Source organism: Chiloscyllium punctatum, chromosome 23, assembly GCF_047496795.1.
Source record: "Chiloscyllium punctatum isolate Juve2018m chromosome 23, sChiPun1.3, whole genome shotgun sequence".
Taxonomy (NCBI): domain Eukaryota; kingdom Metazoa; phylum Chordata; class Chondrichthyes; order Orectolobiformes; family Hemiscylliidae; genus Chiloscyllium; species Chiloscyllium punctatum.
Window position 1 is genome coordinate 5,811,848 of NC_092761.1, and position 27,464 is coordinate 5,839,311.

The following is a 27,464-nucleotide window of genomic DNA, read 5'->3' on the forward strand; positions in this document are numbered from 1 at the left end:
GTCACTGAAAGCAATATTGCAGGAGCAGAAAGCAGGTGGGAAGATAAATTGTTCATTCACCTTCATTTCAGGGGGATTTAGAATACAGGAGTAAGGGTCATTTACTGCAACTGAACAGGGCCTTGTTTGGACCCCATCTCGAACATTGTGCATTGTTGTGTGCAGTTTTAGTGTCCTTACCTAATACAGGACAAACCTGACATTGAGGGAGTGCAGTGAAGGATGACAGACTGATCTCTGGGATGACAGTTAGTTGTGGGAGCAGAGTTTGGGGTGACTGGGCCTATATTCCATGGGTTTTAAGAAAATGAGTGGAGATCTCAGTGAGATATATAAAACTCTGACAGGGTGTGACAGATTGGAAGCAGGGATGATAGTTCACTTTATAGAAAATGGTTCACGAATCGCATTGCAGTCAAATCGAACTTAATAAACTAGCATTATCAGATAACTCCCTATATATTGATGGGCCGAAGGCACTATAGTTCATAATGTTTAATCATATTTTGGGATATGAACATTGTGTGGGGAAAACTGTATTGAGGAGATATTCGGCCATGAAATAGCATGGGGAAAGCTCAATGTGCTGAATGACCTCCTCCTCTCCCGATGTTTCTGTGCAGTCTGTGGGAAAGCTCTGTAAATGTTGTCACAAGCTCTCAGATGTTAGGAAGGATGTCTATGCAGGGTCGACAGGACTGTGTTTCCCATTCCCTTTTCTGATAACGAGGTTGATGCCGGGTGTTCTGTCAGGTTTTATAATTTAAGACCTCACAGTAGTTTGATACAGTTGAATGTCTCACCTGGCCGATTCAGAGACCATGTCTGTGCGTCGGGAGTCACTTTTAGGCCAGATCAGGAAAGCACGGGAGATTCACTTCCTGAAAGTATATTGGTGAAGGAGATCGATGTTTACAATCAACACTGGACACAAGATCACTGGTACTGACACCAGATTTTAGGTCTCGATACTTTATTAATTTTATTTACCTTCCACCAGCTGCCAGAGCATTGGCCTGGCCTGGATTCGTAATCCAATGATATGTCCACTACAGCACCATCTCCATATGGGGACCTATCGGAAACCCACACTGTCCTCATTATTTCGGTGCTACTTGACAGCTCTATCAAAAAGTATTCCCACCAATTTAACTGTTGTGATGGGACACAGGGTGTGGTAATTGGTCAGATTGTAATTAATCTCCTATTCAGTGACTGGACATAGTTGAGTAATTTTCCTCATTGCCAGGGAGATGTCAGAGTTGGATCTGGAATGAAAGAGCTTCCCAGGGACACGGCTTGTTGTGCAGCACAAGTCTTCAGTCCTGTTGCAGAGATGGTGTCAGGGCCGATTGCCTTTGTCGTATCTACTGTTTTCAGCTGTTTCCTCATGACTATACAGCAAATTGAATTGCTTGAAGACTGGTATCTGTGATTCTGTGGGGATCATGATGAGTGTGAGGTGGATCATCCATTCAACCCGTCTGGCTGAGGATAGTGCAGACACCACATCCCTGACTGTTTTCACTGACGTACAGAGCTGTTCCGATATTTAGGATGAGGATGTTTGTGGAGTCCTTTCCTCCAGTAAATTGTTTAATAGTCCATTGACATTTATGTTTGGATTTGGCAGGACGACAGAGCTTCGATCTGATCTGTTAGTCTTGGGATCATTTCCCCTCTCCATCAGACATTAGTTCTGCTGGTCAGAATTTAACCAATTATGTATGGTAGCTTTAATGGGTTTTCAACAGGTTTAGGTCCACGTGATTTAGACCCTGGCATGTTCAGCCACACTCATCACTGAACCATGGATCGGCTTGTTAGTAATGGTAAACTGATGAATTATCGTCGGGAAAATGTTACAGATTGTCCTTGAATACAGTTCTGCTTCTGCTGTTGCTGCAGCATCAAATGATAACCCAGTTTGAGTTGTAATATCTACAATTCAATTCTACTGACTGTCCCCCAGTTCACACCGAGACCCATTCACCCATCAGCCCTGTATCCACTACCTAACCTGGTTTCTGATGCGGTAACACTTGCATTTTCATATTGTCATTCTGCTGAGGGCCTCTCCCTGGTGTCACACCTCTAATTTGTTACTTTAACTCAATCCATTTAAAGTAATTATCTAAATCGTTTCTCTTCCACAATGTCAACTTCTGTATTTGAAGTGAATGTGTTTCCCTTTGTTTTTCTCCCTGACCATGATTAAGAGCTCTGTAGTGTCAGTGATGCAAGACTTATGCAGTTTCAGTGTCAAGGAACTTGTGCAACATGCATTATTGTTCAGGCCCCAGTGTATGACTCTCCATGTTGGACAGGATGTTTGAGCATCTTTGACATACTTCTTCGGAAATTGTCCTAAAACAGAAATTGCTGAAGAATTTGCAGCATCTTCTGGAATGAATGCAGTCTTTCTCTTTCAGGTACAGTGACCCTCGACAAAGCTCCCAATTTCTGAAGCAATTTTAGTATTTTTATTACCAGTATCCATAGTTATTTGTTTTGTGAAAATTTGTTCCACGCCTATTCATTTCTGGAGAAACTCAGCAGGTCTGTCAGCATCTGCAGAGACAGGGAAACAGCGTTCGCGTTTCAAGCCCAGTGTGACACTTCTTCACAACTGGAAAGGATTGGAAACTTGGCTTTTTAATAGCTTTCCAGAGGTGGGAGATAGGTGACAGGGGAAAAGAGGGGTTGGCAAAGATAGACCGGCTTTTAGCAGTGGTGAATGAGAAGATGATATAAAATGGGTTTAAATTAAGGTGTGAATGGAGAAAGGGGTTCTCTCTATTGAGTGCAAGATAAAGAAGACATAATCACACAAGGTCATAGGGAGGCCAGGAGGGAGAATGTTGACTATGTGGCATTTTAAAGATCGGGCCATAAAAACGTTTACACTGTCGAGATCATCGCCCCCTTTAGACAAAGGATATCAGGTGCCTGACTTCTTATTGGCACTAGTAAGCGTTTCATGCTGCCTTCGTATTGTAATAGGGAGAAAAAACAAATCACAGTATGAAATTTGGACTGAGTATTGTTTACCTGTCATGTTTACTATCGTTTCAAATTTTCAGTATTTGTCTTCAAATGTTTATTCTTGAAGTTAGTTTTGGATGGAGTGCAGAAGGTTGAGGGATGACATTATGGAAGTTTCTAAAATCATGAAAGGTATGGATAGGGTGAATAGCCAAGGTCTTTTCCACAGGATGGGGGAGTTCAGCCGTAGAAGGCATAGGTTTAAGGTGAAAGAGGGAAAATGTACAAGGGACGCAGGGGCAGTGTTTTTACACAGAGGGTGGTGTGGGTATGGAATGTGCTGCCAGAGGGAGTGGGAGATGCATGTACAGCGAAAACATTTAAAACACATTTGGACAAATACATGGATGGGAAACATTTAGAGGCATATGGGCCAAATGAAAGCAGATGGGAGTAGCTTAATTTGGAAAACCTGGCTCACATGGACACGCAGGTGCAGAGTGGTTTTGTGAAAGGGAAGTTATATTTTGCTCTGTAAAATCATGCAAAGTATTTCTGGAGATGCCTGAGAATGTAACAAGCGGATTGATAAAGGGGATCTGTTAGAAACCAGGCTTTCCAGAGTTTTTCCACAAAGTATTACAAAATAAAAGTTCTTACACAAGACAGAAGCTCCTAGGATGATGGAGAATGTATTAACATGGGATGATGATTGCTTAACATATAGAAATCGGAGAGTCAGGATTAATGGATCTTCATGATAAAGGTATATCTGCTGGAGAACCACAGCTATCTGTCCGATTGCATCATTTATTTACACTCTGTACTGATAGTCTGAAGGAGGGAGCTGAGTATACATCCGAGTTCGAGGATGACACTGAGAAGCAAAAGGCAGGCTGTTATTTAATGGAGAGGACTTCCAGAAAAGGAACAGTACAAAGGGATTGGAGTCTTCCTGTGTATGAAACATAAAGTCAGCATGCTGATGCAGCAAGTAACTAGGTTGGTTCATTAGCTGGTTTCCAGGGATGAAAGGGTTGTGTTATTGAGAATCTCTAAAATGGAGAGGTGATTATTGATTGGGGTTTAAATGAGGAGTGATACTGCTGAAAAATAAAAGACACAGAAGGGACTTGAGAATGTAGATGTTGAGAAGTTGTTACCATTCCTGAGTGGAGTCTCGAACTCGATGACATAGAAACCGAATATGGAACATCGATTTCTATCTGAGATTATAAAGTGATGTCTTCTCTCAGAAGGTAGCGAATGTCTGGGATTCCCTAACCCAGAGAGTTGTGGAGGGATGCAAGGAGTTGGCAAGAAAGTGGAGTTAGACCTGGAGTAGATCAGCCATGTTCGTAATAAATGACAGGGCAATCTTGAGGGGCCGAATAGCCTAGTCTTGTTCCTATTTATTAATTTCACTTGTTATGCTTTTGCAAAGTAACTGGTTATTTTCTCGGAAGTTGTGTTGTGTAATGCTACATTCGGGTTAGCAGAGGATTTGTTTGAGTTAACGCTGGGTGAGGTATGGGGGCTGTATTCACAGCAGATCTGGGTCTGTAATACAACCCACATCTGGAGCAGACGTTGCAGAGAGGGGAAGCCTGGAAACAGAGACTGGGGGTGAGTGTCACTTCCTGACCTAGCCTGGATTTTCCAAGTACATTTCCAAAACTGCACCTAACCATCGGAGTGGCCTTGATCTGCCTCTGTGTAGCAGGTCCGAAGGGCTGAATGGAACATCAGAACATAGGGCTGAGGGACACGAGTGGGCCATTCGGCCCTTTGACACTACTCAACCAGTAAATAAAGTCGTGGCTCATCTCATTGTGGTCCCAGCTGCACTTTTCTCTCCTTGCACCATTACCCCTCATTCACCTGTCTATGGAAAATCAGACGAAGCTAGCCTCAATATAATATAAAGATTCAGCCATCCCATACTTCTGGGAAAGAGAATTCCCACTTGAATGAATTCCCACTTTGTGATTTTTTCTCACTCCACTGTTTCTTTTTCTAGTCCCACTTTTCCACTGCTCACAACAAATTTTAAATGTAACCAGGTTGGTGATATGGCTGATGATAAAGGTCTCAGACTAGGTTACGTTCAGTGATAAGAACGAGTCAGGCAGATTTCTTTAGTCAGCCACAAGTTACTAACAGAACTAACGGAGGAGTATGGTGGTTGGTAGTACTGCTTCCTCACATCACCAAGGAGCTGGGTTCAATTCCAACCTCGGGCGACCCCCTATGTGGAGTTTGAACATTCTCCGCATGCCTGTGTTGGTTTCCTCCCAGTGCTCCAGTTTCCTGCCATAGTCCAAAGATGTGCAGTTTAAAGTGGATTGCCCATAGTGCCCAGGGATGTGAAGGTTAGGAGGGTTAGTTATGAGAAATGCCGGGTTACATCGATACGATTGGGGGGCACGTCCAGGTGGGATGCTGTTTGGTGGGTCAGTGTGGACTTAATGGACGGAATGTCCTGCCTCCACACTGTAGAGGTTCTATGACAATGACAATAAATTTGGCCTATACAAACACCCAGTGGGTACATACCTAATCCACTCTTATCAAGGTCTTGTATGTTTCATTCTCATTCCAAGAGTAACCTGTTAAAGCCTTCATAATATAAGCCCTTCACCCCAGGGAGGCGTGAAATGAAATATCTCTGAACTGCTTCCAATGTAATTATATCCTTTCTCACATAAGGAAACACAAAAAAACTTATCTCACACTCAGATCATAATGTTTATAATTGTTTTCTCAAAGTGCTGTGAGTCTTTGGAACACTCTTCCCCACAGACCATTGGAGGCAGAAATATTGAATATTTTTGAGGCACAGACAGAGGTTCATAATTAACAACAGAGTCAAGGATTATCGAGGAATGTGAAGCAATGTACAGTGTGGGGGGAAATGTAGACAGTGGTATCAAGTAACACGGCTTCAGAATCTCCAGGAATGTAATGTAAAATGAAATGATAATATCGATAAAATGTTAAGAGGGGATACAATATTCGTTACGGTACTCAGTGGTGCTCCGTATTGCTTTAAATGGATCCACGAACTCGTCTGACTCTCCAGAGAAAGCGAAAACTTTGTAGACATTTTAAAGTAAGCTGGATATTTAGATAATCATGTTTCTCTCTTAAAGAAATTTTGTTGGATTTTTCTGCTATTAACCAGTGTTAAATTATAGCCGGGAATGGGTAGAGTACTCATTTTTAACTTCTTCATTAGTATTACTACATTTCTTTTCTTTCTTTGCTTGTGTCTGGGGTGCAGCTCAATCTGGAGGGAGTTACAAAAGGTAGTTGTGTTGACTAAGTGCCGACCGAAGGGCAGTTCATGCCCGATTTTTGTTGTTAATTGCCCTGGATTCCAAATTGGTAGCGGGCACAAGATAAAGTTTGGAGATATGTAAGCATCCCCAATGGGCGGTGGGGGGTAAATTCTCCAATCAAGTGTCATTGGCATTTTGGATATTATTTCATTCTTTGGATTTTTATGTGTTTAGCTTTGGAAAGATTTGAGAGCTTGTTAGTTGTAGTAGTTTTAGTTTGTACAGTTTTTGAGGCCCAATGAGTCTTGTTTTCATTAAAGATCAGCGTTGTGTAATTCGATGTGAAACTCTGGAGTTGAAATGTTGCTACAGTGTGTTATGGATAATGATGTGCTTAAATGTTGTACCTGGAACATTAAGGGGACCCATCTGCCAGTCAAGAGGAAAAATGTGCTTTCTCATCTTAAAACAGAGAGGGTGGATATTGTCCTATTGCAGGAGTTGCACCTTGATGACAAGGAACATTTGACATTATAGCAGGGTGGGTTTGATCGAGTTTATTTCACGTCTTTTAATACTCGAAGTAGGGGAGAAGCCATACTAGTGAAGAAGAATCTTCCATTTAAATTACTAGATTGTATTAGACACACACGGAAGGATCTTCATTCCCAAAGTCTTGAACTATGGGAAATTATACAATATTTTGAATGTTTATTGCCCCCTGGGGCACTGTCTAAAAATCCTGAAAGATGCATTATCCAAAGTAAGTTATCTTGCATCATGGCACATTATTGTAGATGGAGATTTCGACTGTCTTATGGCCCCACGGTGGACAGAATGTCCAAAGGTCCCCAATTACCCTCGTTATAATGTAAGCAATTAGTGGGTTAGAACTGGTGGATACCTGGAGGCAGATCAACCTCACAAGTAGGGATTTTATTTTCTTCTTTAACCCGCACAAATGCCACACGAGGGTTGATCTCTTCCCCATCCCTGCAACAATCTTAGACACGGTGGCATCCTGCATAATTGGGAATATTACCCCAACATACCTGCCCCAGAATTAAATATAAGTCACTTAAGATTATGTTATATGCAGATGAGGGTCTCATGTTTTTGTCAAATCTCTCAGTTTCGGCAGCTCACGTGATACAATGCATTAATTCGCTTATCGCCTTTTCGGGCTATAAGATTAATTTTACAAAGTTTGTGACCATGCCTATGGGAGGTCTCAGGGAAATACCTCATATTGAAAGCAAATCCTGGTTTCCTTTTAAATGGTCACTGGCGTGGTTTCCCTATTTTAGAATTTTCATTGCATCTGTCTTTGATCATTTATTTAACGTGAACTATGTCCATGTGTTTGACAAAATTAAACAAGACCTTCAAAGAAGGGAGGCACTTCCAATATCCTGGCTAGGTCGGATAGCTGTTCTTAAGATGAATGTCCTTCCTCATTTACTATACCCCGTGTGAATGCTTCCTTTGATGTTTCCCAGACAGATATTTAGGAGACTTTATGGCTGGTTTAGCTCTTTTATTTGGCACCATAAGCGACTCTTTATCAAGCTAAGCAAATTGCAACTACCCCACAGATTGTGGGGAATAGATCTCCCATATTAAATGCTATCAACTAAGCTCTTTATTATCCTATGTTAGTGTCTGGGCCACTGAGGACTCGGTGTCAATACAGTTAGGTATTGAACATCTCTCAGACAATGTGAACCCTTATTAGTCTGTTGTTCTTAGACAAAATGACAACATTTATGGAGTATTGTCATAACCTAATAATTGTCAATAAAGTTAAAGCATGAATGACAATGAGTCAGATTGAGGGCAATACAGCCAAAACCTTGTTTCTTACCCCTATAATTGGTATACCAAGTTGTCAACTGGGGATAATGGATTCCATGTTTAAACTGTGGGAAGCCAGGGGTGTACCTTGCTTCAGTGATTTAGAATTAATAGAATCCCTACAGTGTGGAAACAGGTCCTTGGGCCCAACAAGTCGACTTCGACCCACCCAGACCCATTCCCCTACCATCCTAAATTTACCCTGACTAATGCCCCAACCTACACATCCCTGAAGACTATGGGTAATTTATCAATAGCCAATTCATCTAACCTGCACATCTTTGGATACTGGTGCTGTGAGTTTGCAGTGCTATCTACTGAGCCACGACATTTTATTTCAGGGAGAAAGAATGTCATAATTTGATCAAATAACTCGTAAGTATGGACTACCTAGTAGAGACCTCTTCTGTTTGTTTTTGTTTTCAGATCAGAGATTTGATTTTAAAAAATACACTTTTAACAGACTCTTACAGATCCGATAGAGATAAGCGGGTGCTTAGTGCTCAGAATGCACTCTCTGTCAGTTCCCTTTATCATTAGTTGGAGAGTGTGCCCTCAGACGAGACTGTTCAGCTTTGTGATGTCAGCGAGAGAGAGTTGTGGTTCAGAACACCTCGGAGACATGGGAGGATATTTGTGAAAATGTTCAAAGGATTTTGATCTGTAATAGGACCCATTCTATGCAGTTGAAAATTCTTCATTGGGTCTATCTGACCCCAGATTTTTTCTCAAAATGCAAAGTGGGATTATCTTCAGCATGTACTAAATGCAGAATGACGACAGACACTCTTACTCGTTGCTTCTTGTCCTGCTTCAGGCTTCATCTATATTGGAGCACTGTGTTACGTGTGATAGAGTGGGTCGAGGGGACTGAATTGGAGATGGACCCGGTTTTTCTTTTCCTGGGCCTGCCCAGGGTACTTTACAGAGATGCACATGAGGAAAAAATATATCCTTACTTTCTGTGCTAGGAAAAAAGTTCTGTTGTGTTGGATGTCTGAAAACCCCGGATCTGTTGGGTCGTCGTAGGTTCTTCATATCCCTTTGGACTTTCTCACCAGTGTGGTGCATCAAAAAAACAGAGATTTATATAAGACATGGCAGCCCTTTTTGGATTACCACGATACAGGTTTATCTGTCACATTAAGAAGGGCTTCTATATAGCCATTACGATATGGTCTAATGAATCTAATATCCAGCGAGGAAGAATTATGAACATAAAATTTATATCAGTTAATACTCTTGAAGAACGAGAGCTATTGTTTTGTTATGCTGACCTGTACTATTTATTCATTATTTATTGTTTATCTTTCTTTTTTCTCTGTCTATTTAGTGTTTTTAACTTGTTTTGTATGCACATGCACGTGAGTGTAATTTTGATCAGTTATTTGAGTTGTGTTGTTACTGGGTTCTTATAATATTAAAAACCTCTTTTTCAATAAAATTACTATTTTTTAAATTAAAATGCTAACATTGATAGAATAGAGTCCCAAAGAACTTTCATTAGAGAGACCACTCATGCTGGTTTACCGTGAGGGTCACCACATTTCGGGTGATGGGGTGACGTTGAGAGAGCATCTCCTTCATGGTAACCTCAGTCAGTGTGAGGAACTGAACCTGCGCTGTTGGCCTCCCTCTACATCACAAACCTGCCGTCCAGCCAACTGAGGGGCGACAGAGCAACTGCTACAGACAGAAGCTGTCACAGACAAAGGGCAAGAGAAACTTTCATAACAATGAAAACGGTACAATTCAGATAACGGTCAAGATAACAGCTGGGGGTAAAAACGTTCTCTGCTCGAAATTGTATTTTATAACAAGACGTGCTTAGAAGCTGACTTTGATTTAATATTATTAAGGTGAGTCAAGTGAAATAACCAGAATTACTATGTGTGATTGGACATGTATAACAAAAAAAAGTGTAGATTTTTGTTTGGTCTGTATAAAGCATGCTGACCGTTGCATGAAAGTATATAGCTGATGGAATATACTGTTAGGAGAGTGCATTCCATGGGAAATGCTCTCGAACAGCGTTTGAAGAAAACTGGGGAAAAGTGCCTTAGTGCCGTCTGGTCAGTGACAGGAACCCAGGGAGTTGAATGACTGAAAGTTCCTGTAACATGGAGCTGAGAAAACTATCAGATCAGCCGGACCGTATTAAATGCTAGAGCAAGTTTGAAGGGCTAAATCACCTCAGCGTGGTTTGAATTGTGTGTGATTTGAAAAACGTACATCTCTACTCCTTCCTGTTATGTGTTATACAATGGGGCACTGGCATTTTCTTCAAACTGGGAATTATTTGGAACATTATCTGGAATTTTCCATAATTGGCATCCTCCAGAATATTCTATAATTGTAGTCGGGGGGGTGGGGGGTTATTGCAAACGAGAGAGAGTGAGAGAGAAGGCGCTGCAGTGAGCGTGTTGGAGCATGAGCCTTGTTTGGGGGTCGGTGCTGTAACAGATATACAATTACCGTGAGGGAACAGAGAGAATACGGTGATCCTTACTCTGACAGAATGGGGAAGGTTATTGATGCGTGTCCTGTATTGCTGGGTATTTCTTCAGACCGCAGATGCTGCACTGAGCTGAGTGGTGAGCACAGACCATGTTCGGTGGATCTGGTGGTATGGCCACCTCTGGGAAGGGAATGGTCACCCTCTGTACTAGTCCATCCATTATGCCCACCGTGCTGTCAACAAACCGTGGTGTTATTTCCCCTTATTTGCCATGCTCGGGGTAATCTGTGCAGTACAGCACCAACCTGAGAAATCTCAACCGTGTGCCCCTTGGCCTTTTAAAGATAGCACCAGTGCCAGGGATCACGGAATATCCAGGGGTACCCGGGCGACTGTGTTTACCTGCAGTCATGATGGGTGGGAGATTCGGGGTGGTATTGAATGAGAGGGACACCATGGGGTGGGGTAGGTAGCTAATGAGGTGAGTTCAATAAGATAGCACCAGGAAACCAGCTCACCTTTGTACAGACACACTCAATGAAAATGAAATTGAGCCAAATTACTGTTTTATACAGCTCAATGTGTCGAAGATTCTGCAGTTCTCCCTCCCAGTTGCAAAGCTACAGGACAAATGCTCATTCAAAACTCTCCATTGCCTGAACTCACACTAATATACCATTCACTCATAATTCTTCATAATACTGACCCGTGTTGCATGATACTGTCGAAATGTCTTCATTTCAGCATTCTGAAACTAGTGAACATACCTTTCCATGACATTTTCTCTCGGTCTCCCCCTCCCTGTCTCTTTCCCAAAACACACATATTTACAGTCATACTGTTCTACAGACGGAAACAGGCCCCTTCGGTCCAGATGGTCCATGGCGAACAAAATGTCCATCAACACTCATCCAATTTCTCTGCCCTTGCTCTGTATCCTCTAATCCTTTCCTATCTGTATTTGTCCAAGTGCCTTTTCAATATTGTTATTGTACCCACCTCAACCACTTCCACTGACAGCTCAGTCCATCTGTGTACCATTATCGGTGTAAAAGAGCTGCCCCTACGGGTTAATTTTTATTTTATTCCTCTCGAAACATGAACGGATGTCCTCTAGTCCTCGATTCCCCAACCTTGCAAAAACACCTTGAAGTATTCACCCCTATGCACGTCTCTCATAATTTGATAAGTTCTACACTTCTATAAGAACCCCTTCGGTTTCCGAGGCTGTAAAGAAATAAGTTCTGACCTGTCCATAATCTCCGTTTAACTTAAACCCTTTACCCCAGAAACATCTCTGAAATTTCTACTACACTCTTTCTAATTCAATAATATCCTTTCTACAGCAAGGAGAACAAAACTGAACCCAATGCTCCAACTGCAGCCTTATCAACATCCTGTACAATTCCAACATAATGTCCCAAATTCTATACTCAATGCTCTGATGAAGGCCAGTATGCCAACAACGTTCTTCACTGTCCTGTGTATCTGTGACTCAAATTTCAGACAACTGTGCACCTAATATCTAATGTCCTTTTGTTCCACTACACTCCTTAAGGCACTCTCATTCATCATTAAACTCCTACTTGAATTTGACTTTCCAAAATGCAAAACGTCACACTTATCTATATTAAACTCCACATGCTATTTCGCAGCCCACTTCCCCTGCCGATCAAGGTACTGCTGCAATTTCTGATAATGTTCCTCACTGGATGCCTCCTATTTTAGTGTCATCTGCAAACTTACTAACCTTGCATTGTGCACTCTGGTCCAAATCATTGATATAGATAACAAACAGCAAAGGGCCCAGTACCGACCCCTGAGGCACTTCATGAGTCACAGGCCTCCAGTCCGACAAGCATACCTCCACCATAGCCATTTGCTTACTAAAGCCAAGCCAATTGTGTCGCCAATTTGCCAGATTATCTTGGAGTCCGTGCGATCTAACCTGCCGAGCAGCCTACCATGTGGAACCTTATGAAAGGCTTGACTGAAATCCATATAGAGTATGTCCACCACACTGCCCTCGTCAACCTTCTTGGCCACTTCCTCAAAAAACTTGAACAATATTTGTAAGGCATGATCTGTCATGCACATAGCTATGCTGACTGTTCAAGTCAAACTCTGTCTTTACAGATGCATGCATATCTTATCTCTCAGAACCTTCTCAAGTGGTTTATCAAAAACAGATGTGAGGCTTACTGGTCTATATTTCCCAGGTTTTTCTTTGCAGCCCTTCTTGTATAAGGGCACAACATTTGCTACTGCCCAGTCTTCCAGGACCTTCGTCCCTGACCTGTCTTCTCTCGCCTCTTGCAGTGCTCTTGGATATATCTGGTCTATTGAGAGATTTATTTGTATTTATTTGACTTTATGCATTCTAATATGTCCAACAGCACCTCCACTGTGATATGAACGGTACCAAGATATGACAACTAACCCTCCCCCCCCCCCCCGCCCCCCCCAAAGCTCACAGATCTTCATGTCTTTCTTCATGGGGAATTTGAGGACCTCGCCCATCTCTTGTGGTTTTACACATGAATGCCCACTTTGGATTTTAAGGAGTCCTAGTTTCTATCTAGTCCTTCTTTTTCTTTACTATACTGAAAGCACATCTTTGGATCCACCCTCATTTTCTCAGCCAAGGCGATCTCATACCTCCTTTTCGCCCTCCTGATTTCATTCTTCAGTAAACTCCTGTATCCCTTGCGTCTCTCCAGAGATTCCATTGATTCCAGCTGCCTGAACCTGAGCCACGCTCCTTTTTTGCTGGTCAGAGCCTGATTATCTCTTGTCATCCAGGGTTCGCTCTTCCTGCCTCACTTTCCCTTCACCCTCACAGGAACATATAGACCTTGACTTTTAACGGCCTCCCACTTACCAGAGATCCTTTTGCCTGGAAACAAGCTTCTCCAATCAATCCCTGCAAGTCCCTGTCTAATTCCAACAAAATATGCCTCGCCCCAATTTAGAACTTGAATCTGTGGACCAATTCTGTCCCTCCCATAACTATTTTAAAATTCAGACAATTCTAATCACTGGTCCCAAAATGCTGCCCCACTTTACCTCCGTCACCTATTCTGCCCTATGTCCCAACAGTAGGTGAGTTTGTCCCTTCCAGAGTAAGACCCTCTAGAAGCGGCTTATGGAAACTTTCCTGCCCACACTTTAGATATTAAGTTCCATCGAAGTTCTTAACCAACTGGATGTCCCAGTCTACGTTAGTATAATTAAAATCACCTATTATGACAATCCTATTGCTCCTGCAAGCCTCCCCAGTCTCCCTGCATATTTGTTCTTCCATAGAACATAGAACAATACAGCACAGAACAGGCCCTTCGGCCCACGATGTTGTGCCGAACTTCTATCCTAGATTAAGCACCCATCCATGTACCTATCCAAATGCCGCTTAAAGGTCGCCAATGATTCTGACTCTACCACTCCCACGGGCAGCGCATTCCATGCCCCCACCACTCTCTGGGTAAAGAACCCACCCCTGACATCTCCCCTATACCTTCCACCCTTCACCTTAAATTTATGTCCCCTTGTAACACTCTGTTGTACCCGGGGAAAAAGTTTCTGACTGTCTACTCTATCTATTCCTCTGATCATCTTATAAACCTCTATCAAGTCACCCCTCATCCTTCGCCGTTCCAACGAGAAAAGGCCGAGAACTCTCAACCTATCCTCGTACGACCTACTCTCCATTCCAGGGAACATCCTGGTAAATCTTCTCTGCACCCTCTCCAAAGCTTCCTCAACTTTCCTAAAGTGAGGCGACCAGAACTGCACACAGTGCTCCAACTGTGGCCTAACCAAAGTCCTGTACAGCTGCAACATCACTTCACGACTCTTGAATTCAATCCCTCTGCTCATGAACGATAATACTCCATAGGCCTTCTTACAAACTCTATCCACCTGAGTGGCAACCTTCAAAGATCTATGTACATAGACCCCAAGATCCCTCTGTTCCTCCACCTGACCAAGAACCCTATCATTAACCCTGTATTCCGCATTCTTATTTGTTCTTCCAAAATGGACAACCTCACACTTGGCAGGGTTGAACTCCATCTGCCACTCCTCAGCCCAGCTCTGCATCATATCTAAGTCCATCTGCAGCCGACAACAGCCCTCCTCACTGTCCACAACTCCACCTATCTTTGCATCATCTGCAAATTTACTGACCCACCCTTCGACTCCCTCATCTAAGTCATTAATAAAAGTTACAAACAGCAGAGGACCCAGAACTGATCTCTGCGGAACTCCACTTGCAACTGGAGTCCATGCTGAATATTTACCATCTACCACCACTCTCTGACTTCGACCGGTTAGCCAGTTTTCTATCCAATTGGCCAAGTTTCCCTCTATCCCATGCCTCCTGACTTTCCGCATAAGCCTACCATGAGGAACCTTATCAAATGCCTTACTAAAATCCATGTACATTACATCCACTGCTCTACCCTCATCCACATGCTTGGTCACCTCCTCGAAGAATTCAATAAGACTTGTAAGGCAAGACCTACCCTTCACAAATCCGTGCTGGCTGTCCCTAATCAAGCAGTGTCTTTCCAGATACTCGTAAATCCTATCCCTCAGTACCCTTTCCATTACTTTGCCTCCCACAGAAGTAAGACTAACTGGCCTGTAATTCCCGGGGTTATCCCTATTCCCTTTTTTGAACAGGGGCACAACATTCGCTACTCTCCAGTCCCCTGGTACCACCCCCGTTGCCAGTGAAGACGAGAAGATCATTGCCAACGGTACTGCAATTTCCTCTCTTGCTTCCCACATAATCCTAGGATATATCCCGTCAGGCCCGGGGGACTTGTCTATCCTCAGGTTGTTCAAAATGTTCAACACATCTTCCTTCCTAACAGGTATCTCTTCTAGCTTATCAGTCCGTTTCACACTCTCCTCTTCAACAATACGGTCCCTCTCGTTCGTAAATACTGAAGAGAAGTACTTGTTCAAGACCTCTCCTATCTCTTCTGAGTCAATACACAGTCTCCCACCACTGTCCTTGATCGGACCTACCCTCGTTCTCGTCATTCTCAGGTTTCTCACATACGCATAGAATGCCTTGGGGTTATCCTTGATCCTATCCGCCAAGGATTTTTCATGCCCTCTCTTAGCTCTCCTAATCTCTTTCTTCAGGTCCCTTCTGGCTATCCTGTATCCCTCCACTGCTCTATCTGAACCTTGTTTCCTCAACCTTACGTAAGCCTCCTTCTTCCTCTTTACTAGACATTCAACCTCCCTCGTCAACCAAGGCTCCCTCACACGACCATTTCTTTCTTGCCTGATCGGTACATACATATCAAGGACACGTCATATCTGCTCCTTGAAAAAGTTCCACATTTCCACCACATCCTTCCCTGACAGCCTATGCTCCCAACGTATGCTCCTCAAATCCTGTCTTACAGCATCGTAATTTCCCTTCCCCCAATTGTAAAAACTTCCTTGTTGTGCGCACCGATCTCTCTCCATAACCAAGGTGAAAGTCACAGAATTGTGGTCACCATCACCAAAATGTTCACCCACTAACAAGCCCACCACTTGTCCCGGTTCATTACCGAGTACCAAATCCAATATGGCCTCCCCTCTGGTTGGACAATCTACATACTGCGTTAGAAAAGCTTCCTGGACACACTGCACAAACACCGCCCCATCCAATCTACTTGATCTAAAGAGCTTCCAATCAATATTTGGGAAGTTGAAGTCGCCCAAGACTACGATCCTGTGGCTTCTGCACCTTTCCAAAATCTGTTTCCCAATCTGTTTCTCCACATCTCTGCTGCTATTGGGGGGCCTATAATAAACACCCAACAAGGTGACTGCACCTTTCCTATTTCTGACTTCAGCCCATACTACCTCCAGAGGCAGATCCCCCTCAAACTTCCTTTCTGCAGCCGTTATACCATTTCTAATTAGCAATGCCACCCCCCCTCCTTTTTTACCACCTTCCCTAATCTTACTGAAACATCTGTAACCAGGAACCTCCAACAGCCATTCCTGTCCCTCATCTATCCATGTTTCCGTGATGGCCACAACATCGTAGTCCCAGGTACCGATCCACGCCTTAAGTTCACCCACCTTATTTTTGATACTCCTTGCATTGAAGAATACGCACTTGAGCCCATCTCTGTGTCCGCAAGTAGTCCCTGTCAGTGCTACGTTCTCCACAGCCTCCCTACACTCTTGGACATCCTGACACACAGCTAGCTTACTTGCTGGACTACAATTCCGGATCCCATCCCCCTGCCAAATTAGTTTAAATCCCCCCGAAGAGTGCTAGCAAACCTACACCCCAGGATATTGGTGCCCTTCTGGTTCAGGTGCAACCCGTCCTGTTTATACAGGTCCCACCTTCCCCAGAATGCAGTCCAATTGTCCAAATATCTGAAGCCCTTCCAATTCTCATTGATTATTTGTCGGCTTCTAGTGCAACCACTGTAACATCACCATCCACCACTAACTTCTTTGCACCATCCACAAAACCTCACTGGACATTTTCTCAGTTATTGTATCTTCAAATACTGGAGTGGTATGCACCTGAATCAGAACTATTGGTATTTAAACTGTTTCCATTTACATCTCTCCTTTGCAATGATTTTGACACCCACAGCACCCTTTGTCAAGGCACAGTGGAGATATAGAGCTGTAAATGGATGGGAGCTGCACATCCTGTCACTTTCAGCATCGGCTGCAAGTTTCCCTACACTGGGCAGGGATCTAACACAGTGTTACCGAACAATGCAACAGCCTGGGTTTATATATGAATGAACCAGTGCGGTCTGCACAGCTCCTCACGCTGGACATTTAGCCCAGGATTATAGATAAAGCGTTGGTGTGGGCTGCAGAGTTCCACTCTAGACATTGCTGGGTTGCATTAAGCAGTTCGTTAGCCGGATCTACACAGTGCTCCATCCTGAACGTACAATGGATGGACTGTTTATGTGAGTTGGATTGCGAATGTGAGAGAACGAAACATCTGGCAATGCCTTTATTTTGTGTTTTCATTCTTGTGATTGGACCCTTCAAATCCCGACTCATCCGATAAGACCCGACCCTCTGGATGAGTGATGGTGACTGTTGTTATAGCATCTGGGTCTGCAACATGGCCAACAAATGGAGCAGAGGCTGAAGAGAGGGGGTCTCCGTAAAATGGCATGAGGAAATCAGTCAGATCAGCCGTGGTCTTAGTGAATGGTGGGGCAGGATTGTGTGGACCACGAAAGCAACTTATCATCTATTTCTGTTTGTAACAGGCAAACTCCCCTTCTCTCCCAGTGTCCCATACTGGTGGGGAGTGAGTCCCCTCCTCCTGTTCCTGCGTAACAGGATCCTCGGGCCTCACTAAGCTCCAGATATCCCTGTGCCCTAGTTTCAAGCAGTTGAGTGACTGCCTCCTGTTCCTGTTTCCCAGCCTAGAGCAGTTGAGTGACTCCCTCCTGTTCCTGTTTCCCAATCTTGAGAAACTGAGTGATGCCTCCTGATCCCAAGTTTGTGAAAGTAGATGTCCTCCTCTTGCTCCTGAGTAACAGGCTCCAAAAGCTCTGTGCTCACCTGTTGCTCCTGTGGAATGGAGGTGAGGGACTGAATGGCCTCTTCACATTCTTTACAGCTTTTCTTGACTAAAAGCCTTTCTCCTGTTTCTGTAAAACACCATCAAAATCTGAATGATGTATTTTTGTATTTGACTCTCAGTAATTGAGCAAACAAGCTGACTGACAGAATTCAGAACCTGAATAGCCTCCTCCTGTTCCTGTGTTATACACTCAAGAGTCAACAGAGTCTCAGTAATGTACAGCATGGAAAAAGACCCTTCGATCCAGTTGTCCATTCTGACCAAATATCCTAAATTTATCTCGTCCCCCTTGCCAGCACTTAACCCATATCCCTCTAAACCCTTCCCATGCATGTACCCATTCAAATGCCTTTTAAATGGTGTAACTGTGTCGGCCTCCACCACCTCTTTTGGGTGCTCAATCCATACACACAGCAGTCTCTCTTTGAAAGTGTTGTATCTCATTTCCCTTTATAAATCTTTCTCCTCTCACTTTAAACCTTTGTCCTGTAATTTTCGACTTGCCTATGCTGGGGAAAAGACGTTGACTGTTTACCTTATCTTTGCCCCTCATGATTTTATAAACCCTCAGCCTCAACACTTGAAAATACGCCCAGCCGATTCAAACTCTCCCTGGAGCTCAAACCCTCCAACACCTGCAACATTCTTTTAAATTTCTTCTGCACCCTTTCAAGTTTGACATCTGTCCGACCGCAGGGTAACCAGAATTAAAGGCAGTATTACAAATATGCCCAAACCAATGCACTGTACAGATGCAACATGTCATGTAAACGCATAGACTCAAAGCACGCACCAATAAAGGGAAGATCACCAAATGCCTTCTTCACTACACTGTCTACCTGTGACGGCACTTTCAAGGAACGGAGAACCTGCACCACCAGGTTACACAGTAGCTCAGTGACTAGCATTGCTACCTCAGAGCACAACGATCTGGGTTTTATTCTATCCTTGAATGACTGCCTGTGTGGAGTTGGCACATTCTCCCTGTGTCTGCGTGAGTTTCTTCCGGGTGATACATTTTCCTCTCACAGTACAAAGATATACAGGCAAGTGTAGATTGGCCATGCTAAATTGCTTCAAGTATCCTGGGATGTGTAGACGAGGTGGATTAGCCATGGGAAATGCAGGCTCAGAGGGATGGGGAGGGGTTTGTCCAGTGGGATACTGTTTAGAGGGACGGTGTGGCCTCGATGGGCCAGAAATCCTGTTTCCGCACTGTAGTGATTCTATAATTTCAATGGTGTTCTCTTTGATTGACAACTTTCGACAGGACCCTACCCCTGATTTGTCTTGCCAAAATGCAACACCTCACATTTATCTAAATTTAACTCCATCTGCCACCCCTCGGCTCACCTAATCAAGTTTTCACTTTGTTCTGAGATATCATTCTTCACCGTTGACTACACCACCAAATTTGGAATTATCTACAAACTTACTGATCATACTTCACATACTCAAATGCAAATGATTTGTATTAGTGACAAGAGGCAGTGGACTCACTATTGACTTTTGTGGCACACCACTTATCACAGGTCTCCAAGTTCAATGAACAAATGTCCACTGTCGCGCCCTTTCTCTAATATTCAAGAAAATTTTGGATCTAACAGGTAAGCTCTCCCTGGATCCCAGGCAGTCTAACCTTGACAACCAGTCTACCATGTAGAACATTTTGGTTTTCTTACTGAATTCCATAAAGACAACATCCACTCTCCTGCCTTCATCTTCATCATCTTCATCGCTTCATCAAAAAATTCCACCGAGTCAGTGGGACGTGATCTCCAATGCACAAAGCCCTCATTAGTCCTTGTCCTTCCAAATGCATATACATCCTTTCCCTCAAAGTCCCCTCCAACAATTTAGTAATCATTGACGTCAGGCTCACCAGTCTATAGTTACCTGGTTTTTCGTTCCTTTCTTAAATAATGACACTATGTTAGCAGCCCTCCAGTCTTTTGACACCTCACCTGTGGAAATCAATGATACAGATATATCAGCAAAAGGCTGAGCAAACCCTTTCCTAGCTTCCCACAATATTCTGGGATATAACTGATCAGGTCCCAGGGATTTGTTCACCTTTATGTGTTTTACAATATCCAACACCTCCTTGTAATATAGATACTTTTCAAGATCTCACTTTGCATTTCTTCATTTTCTCACTCTTGTAACTTCCTCCACATTAAATACTGAGGAGAAATACTTGTTTTATATCTTTAACATCTCTTGTGGTTGCACACATAGGTAGCCTTACTGATCATTAAGGTGCTCCATTTTCTCCTTAGTTAATCTTTTGCCACTAAAAGATTTGTAGAGTTTTGTCAATACCTCATTAACCCTATTTCTAAAGCCAACCCGCGTTCACATTGTTCTGGCCCGATTTCACCGTTGACAATACACTTACTGCCCTTATACTCCTCTGGGGATTCACTTGATCTCAGCTCTGTTTAACTGACATAAGCCTCCTTCATTACCTTGACGCCACACCCCAGCATGATCCTCGCGGAAGCCCACACACCACCACCAGCATGACCCTCGCTGACACCCATACACCGCCCCCACCCTAACCATCGCTGACGCCCACACACCGCCCCCAGCCAGACCCTCACTGCCGTCCAACATTGCCCCTAGCCTGACCCTCACTGCGGTCCACACGCCACCACAGCCTGACCCTCAATGCTGTCCATACAGCATCCGCAGTCTGAACCTCACCGCCATCCACACTCCAAACCCAGCCTGGCCCTCACTGCCTTGCACACACCACCCCCAGCGTGACCCTCACCTCCATTCCCATTCCGTTCTCGCCAGCCCTGGCCCCGCCTCTCTTTCTCTCTCTTTCTCTCTCTCGCCCTCTCTCTCTCGCCCTCTTTCTCTCTCGTCCTCTCTCTCTATCGCCCCCTCTCTCTCGCCTATCTCTGTCGCCCCTCTCTCTCGACCACTCACTCTCTCGCGCTCTCTCTCTCGCTCCCTCTCTCTCACCCTCTCTCTCTCGCCCTCTCTCCCTCTCGCCACCTCTCTCTCTCTCGACCCCTCTCTCTCGCCCCCCTCTCTCGCACTCGTTCTCTTTCTTGCCCCTCTCTCTCTCTCCCCCTTGCTCTCTCTCTCGCCCCCTCTCTCTCGGCCCCTGTCTCTTGCCCTCTCTCTTTCTCGCCCCCTCTCACTCTCTCGCTATCACCGCCATCCCCATCGCATTCTCGCCTGCCCTGGCCCCGCCTCTCTTCCTCCCTTGCCCTCTTTCTCTCTCTATCGCCCCTATCTCTCGGCCCCTCTCTCTCACCCTTGCTTTCTCTCTCGCCCTCTCTCTCGCCCCCTCTCTCTTGCTCCCTCTCTCTTGCCCTCTCTCTCGCCCACCTCGCTGTCTCAACCCTCTCTTTCCCTACCCCCCTCTCGCTCCCTCTCTCTCTCTGTTCCCCCTCTCTCTCACCTCCCCTCTCTCTCACGCCCCCTCTCCCTCTCTCTTCCCCTCTCTCGACCCCCTCTCTCTCACCCCCGTATCTTGCCCACCTCCATCCCTTGTCTTTCCCTCTGTTTCACCACCTCTCCTTCTCTCTGTCTCTCTCTCCCGCACTCACTTTCTACTCTCAATTCTCTCGCCCCCTACTTTCTCTCTCAACCCCGACTTTCACTCCCCCCTCTCTCTCAGCCCCCTCTCTCGAACTCTCTCACTCTCGCCCACTCTCTCTCTTGTCCTTTCCCTCTCTCTTGACCCCCTCTCTCTCTCGCTCTTTCTACCGTCTCTGTCTCATCCCACTCTTTGACCCTCTCTCTGTTGCCCCCACTTCACACCCTGTGTTTCTCTCTCTCACCCCCTCAATGTCTATCTCTCCCTCTCACACGCCTTCTCCCCCACGCTTTCTCTCTCGAACCCTCTCTCGCTCGCGCGCCACTCTCTCATGCCCCCGCACTCTCGAGCCCCCTCTCTTGCCTGCCCTCTCTCTCGCTCCACCTTTCTCTCGTGCCGCCTCTCTATCGTCTGCCCTCTCTCCCTCGACAACACCCTCTCTCTCTCACCCGCCCGACTCTCGCCCGCCCCCCCACTCGCCCTTCCCTTCTCTCCCGCCCCCCCTCGCCCGCTCCCCTCGCCCGTTTCCCCACTCACCCATCCCCCATCCCCTCTCGCCCCCTCTCGCCCCACTCACCCCCTCTCTCTGCCTTATCTCACTCTCGTTCCCCCTCCGTCTGTTTCTCTCACCCACCTACCTCTGTTTCTCTTTGACTGAATCTCTCTCCCCACTCAATCCCTTCGTCTCTGTCTAAAACACTCTGTTTCCCTCGTTCTTCCCTTTCCCTCTGAGGTGGTGAGAAAGAGAGAGTGTGCAGAGAGTGAGAGGGGGTGAGAAATGTGGAGAAAGAGTGGGGAGAGGAAATGGTGAAGTCAGGTTGGAGTGGGGGCGACAGTGGGAGAAAAACCGAGCTCCTGAGCTCAGGGCGCGGTGCCCTCCCCTTCCCTGAGGACCAGAACTTGGGGCTGAGTCTGTCTCTCTCCAGCTCAGCTTCTCCAACACAAAGACACACAATGACATCCTTCACTTTGCTGCTTGGCATGCTTTAATCAACATTTTTATTGTTTACAAATGGAATTGATGGATAAAGTCAGTGAAATGGTGCCTTTTCTCACTGGCCCCTGAGTTGTGAGAAACATTGAAATGTTTCCCTATAACCCCCCTGTGGGATAAAGATGCTCAAACCAGCGCTCCCTTCAGTCTGTTACCATAGCGACAGGCTGTTCCATCGCAGAAACACTGAACTGAAATGAGAAAATCCCGGATGGTGTGATTAATGAGGGAATTTGATGGATGGATGGATTTGGGTGAAGGGATATTTCAGCACATTCTTCAGCTGCTGCCTGAACTTAGTCTGGGTCACGGCATAAATCGCGGTGTTTGTGCAGCAACTGAGGAGCTGCAGCATGAAGCCCAATTCCTGCACAAAGGGATGGAGAGACTCAAGGGTATCCGCAAGCAACGACATCCGGTACCATATGGTATACAGCATTAACGTTGACCATAACAGGATGAAATTGACCGAGATCACAAACAGTAAAATGATGGATTTTTTTCGGTTTCTCATTTCTGTGTCACACTGAGCGTCTCCATTGGTGTGAGCGTGGAGTCTCCTGCGGGCTCTGCTGGTCACTAAAATGTGTCTGACGGTGAGAACATTGAGCAGCAGAATCAGGAGAAATGGGACACACGGGGTTAGAATGTGGTGGAGGGACTCGATTGTGGCCCAGACAATGGAGAATGCAACAGCGACTGTTATAGCACAAAACCAGGGATTGTTCCCAAGCTGATAGCAAGCCGTGAGCATAAAATACCAGAAAATGTTCTTTAAACAGCTCAGCACAGTCACTGCTCCCAGAACCACAGACGCCGTTTTCTCACTGCAATATTTACTTTTCAGCTTCTGGCAACAAATGGCCACAAACCGATCAAAGGTGAAAGTGACGGTGAACCAGACAGAGCAGTCAGTGGCTACATAAAGCAAGATGGCGTGGATATTACACACGGGGACGGAGTTCTTCAGGAAATAAAACTGTTCTCGATAAACAATGGGAATGTGTCTCAGTGTCAGGTCGAGGATAATGACCAGGAGATCCGCCGCTGCCATGGCCCCCAGGTAACGTCTGACACATGGAGACAATCCACAATCTTTATAAATCAGGACGTAGAAGGTTACTACGTTAACTGTGAGGAAGGAAAACAAACGCATTATCCAAAACCCTTGAGGCAAATGGACCTGGTTCATTGGGGACCCATTGAGATTTTCAAATGTATCCCTGTATTCAGGGATTTATTAAAATATTTGGAGCTGGAATAACAAATGGGAAGGTCGGAATTACTGACAAAAATGTGACATAAACCACAAGAAACCCTCCGTCCCCAAACACACAGAGACACATCCATAAGGACAGATGGTTTCTGGAACATTCCCACACACTCGATCACTCGAGAGCAGACACAGGTCACTCCTTCCCAGTTCCTAATACGGAGGGTGGAAACGTTGCTGTCCTGAAGGATTCTCTCCCAGTTTCCTGAAGACAAACGGAGTTTGGGAATTTCTGTATTTTGGTCTAAATTGTGGTCGATCCTGTGTCGTGGAGAAATGTAAACTCAGGGAAAACGTGCTCACCCCTTTGACTGCCTGAGGGGCCTTCGGAACAGTGTCTCCTCCTCCCTGGAACGGGATCTCTTCCCTCGGGATCTTATCGTTTGTTCGATTCCATGACGTCCGGCAGTTAACAAACAATGTCTGGGACAGAACTTTCCGGGGAATGTCAGTTATAGAATGTCAGGGAAAGAACATTCCGGGTAATGTCAGTTATAGAATGTTGGGGACAGAACCTTCCGGGAAATGTCAGTTATAGAATGTTGGGGATGGAACGTTCCGGGGAATGGCAGTTACAGAATGTTGGGAACAGAAAGTTCCGGGGAATGTCAGTTATAAAATGTTGGGAACAGAATGTTCCGGGAATGTCAGTTGTAGAATGTTGGGAACAGAACGTTCCGGGGAACCCCTTGACCTGTCCATCACCTTTCCCCCCTACCCAACCCACCAGCATGATGTACTGTGCATGGACACAATTTACCGTGAATGGGGTGATAGACGGAGGGTCCAATGACAGGAATGGGAACTAAAGGCATTGCCAGATTAGCTGAAATGGTTAGATATACCACATTCTTAATCCACCTCACCGAAACAGCCCAGACCACATAAACCCAGAGGAGATATCTGTTCGCCGTGGAACACTGTATAGACCTGGCCAATGTACTGCTCAGTACAAACCAGCAATCTGTGCAGATTCATCCACTGCTATGGTCAATACAATCCAGCAATCTGACCAGAGTGGAAAACTGCACAGATCAGATTAGGGCATTGATCTATTAACCCGGACTAGCTATCTGTCCAGCACCGAGGGCTGTGCAGACCACAGCAATGCATTGATCTATAAACCCTGACTAGATATCTGCCCAGCACCGGGAGAAGTGCCCCACCCCAGTGCATTGATCTGAAAACCAGTAGCAGTTACCCTCCAAGCATGTAGTACTGTGTACCCCACCCCAGTGCATTGATCTGTAAACTAGGAGCAGTTACCCTCCCAACATGTACGACTGTGTACACCACCCCAGTGCATTGATCAGAAAACCAGGAGCAGTTACCCTCCCAGCATGTAGGACTGTGTACCCGACCCCAGTGCATTGATCTGTAACTCAGGAGCAGTTACCCTCCCAGCATGTAGGACTGTGTACTCCACCCCAGTGCATTGATCTGTAACCCAGGAGCAGTTACCCTCCCAGCATGTAGGACTGTGTACCCTACCCCAGTGCATTGATCCGTAACCCAGGAGCAGTTACCCTCCCAGCATGTAGGACTGTGTACACCACCCCAGTACATTGATCTGTAAACCAGGAGCAGTTACCCTCCCAGCATGTAGGACTGTGTACACCACGCCAGTACATTGATCTGTTACACTGTGTTAGATCCCTTCCCAGTGTGGGGAAACTTGCAGCCCATGCTGGAAGTGACAGAATGTGCAGCTCACATCCATTTCCTGCTCCAACTCTCCATTGTGCCCTGACAAAGGGGTGCTGTGAGTGTGAACATCACTGCCATAGAGATACAGAGATGGAGGGGGAATCAGTTTAAAAATAACAAATGAGAGGGGTATAGGAAATAGACAGACAGGGGGACACTGAGAGACAGTGTTGTGGAAGGATGTGTTCCCAGTTTCGGAATGCAGAAATGAAAACATTTTAACAGCAACGTGTAACATAAGCCAGTGTTCCAGGAATGGTAGGTGAACAGCATATTGGTGGAAGTTCAGATGATGCAGAGTTTTGGGTGAGTATTTGTTCTGCAGCTTTGTATCTGGGCGGAGGGTCAGCAGAGTCTTTGACTCATTGAGCTAAATCTAGCAATAATTTGTCTCAGTGCCATTTCCATTCACCGTGACAGAGGGATCATCTACACAAGGCCGAGCTAGTTTCCTGGTGCTATCTTATTGAACTCAACTCATTAACTACCCACCCTACCCCATGGTGTCCCTCATTCAATCCCAGCCCGATTTTCCCACACAATATGGCTGGAGGTACTCACCATCGCCCGGGTGCCCCTGGATAGTCCATGATCCATGACACTGATGCCATCTTTAAAAGGCCACTGGGCACACGGTTGAGCTTTCTCTGTTAGGAGCTGCCCTGCACAGTTTACCCCGAACATGGCAGATAAGGGGTAATTACTTTACGGTTTGTCGACAGGGGCACGGAGGGCCTGGTGAATGGGCTAGTACAGGGGGACCTTTCCCTTCCCAGAGGGGGCAACACCACCAGCCCCCCCCCGAGCATGGTCTGAGCTCACCACCCAGCTCAGTGCAGTATCTGTGGCCTGAAGAAATATGCAGCAATACAGGACAAGCTTCAATAACCTTCCCCGCTCTGTCAGGATAAGGGACACCGTATTCTCTCTGCTCCCTCACACTCACTGTACATATGTTATAGCACCGACCCCGAACAAGGCTCATGGTCCACCACTCTCACTGCTGCATGCAGCACCTTCTCTCTCTCTCTCTCTGTCTCAGTCTGTCTCTCTTTCTCTCTCTCTTTCTCCCTCCACTTTCACCCCCCCCCCCCCCACATTAATACACTCCATGGATATAACACTGTGGACTGACTCCCTCCGGACACCTCACCATGACCCCCTCCCCACATACACTAACACTAACAGCAGGGCCACCTACTCCCATACTCCCTCCCTCCCTCCCTTTCTCTCATTACAGGAGAAACAGCCTGGAATAGGACAGGAAGGGCCAAGCCGGGTGGTGGAGTGCCCGATATCCGTTCCCACATTCCCCTCCCCCCGCCATTTGGGGAGGGCCATGGTGCGACCCGGAGAGGACCGGGACGCCTCGCGTGGAGATTCTGAAACATCCACGTCCCACCGACCGAGTAAGGAGCAATGTTCAGTGAAGGGCAATTCTCACTTTAAACCTCCTGGCAGCTCCGTTTCCCCCCGGCACAACTTAGAAGCCGTGGCCCTGATGTCATCTCCCTTTTGTGTCGAGCTGGTACAAATGCAACCCCATGGTCTCGGTGGGCAGGAGGGTGGGCTCACATCACATCGTCACCACCACCTCCCAGGAAGGGAACACGGAGACTTCACCTCCTCCTGTAAACAGCTCAGATACTGAAACTAATCTGTGATCGATACTGCTCTCCCCAGTTGTCATGACATCTTCAACAATCTGTGCTCATATACACCCGGCGCTCTCTTTTCCTGCAGCCCCTTTACCATGGTACAGCCTGCT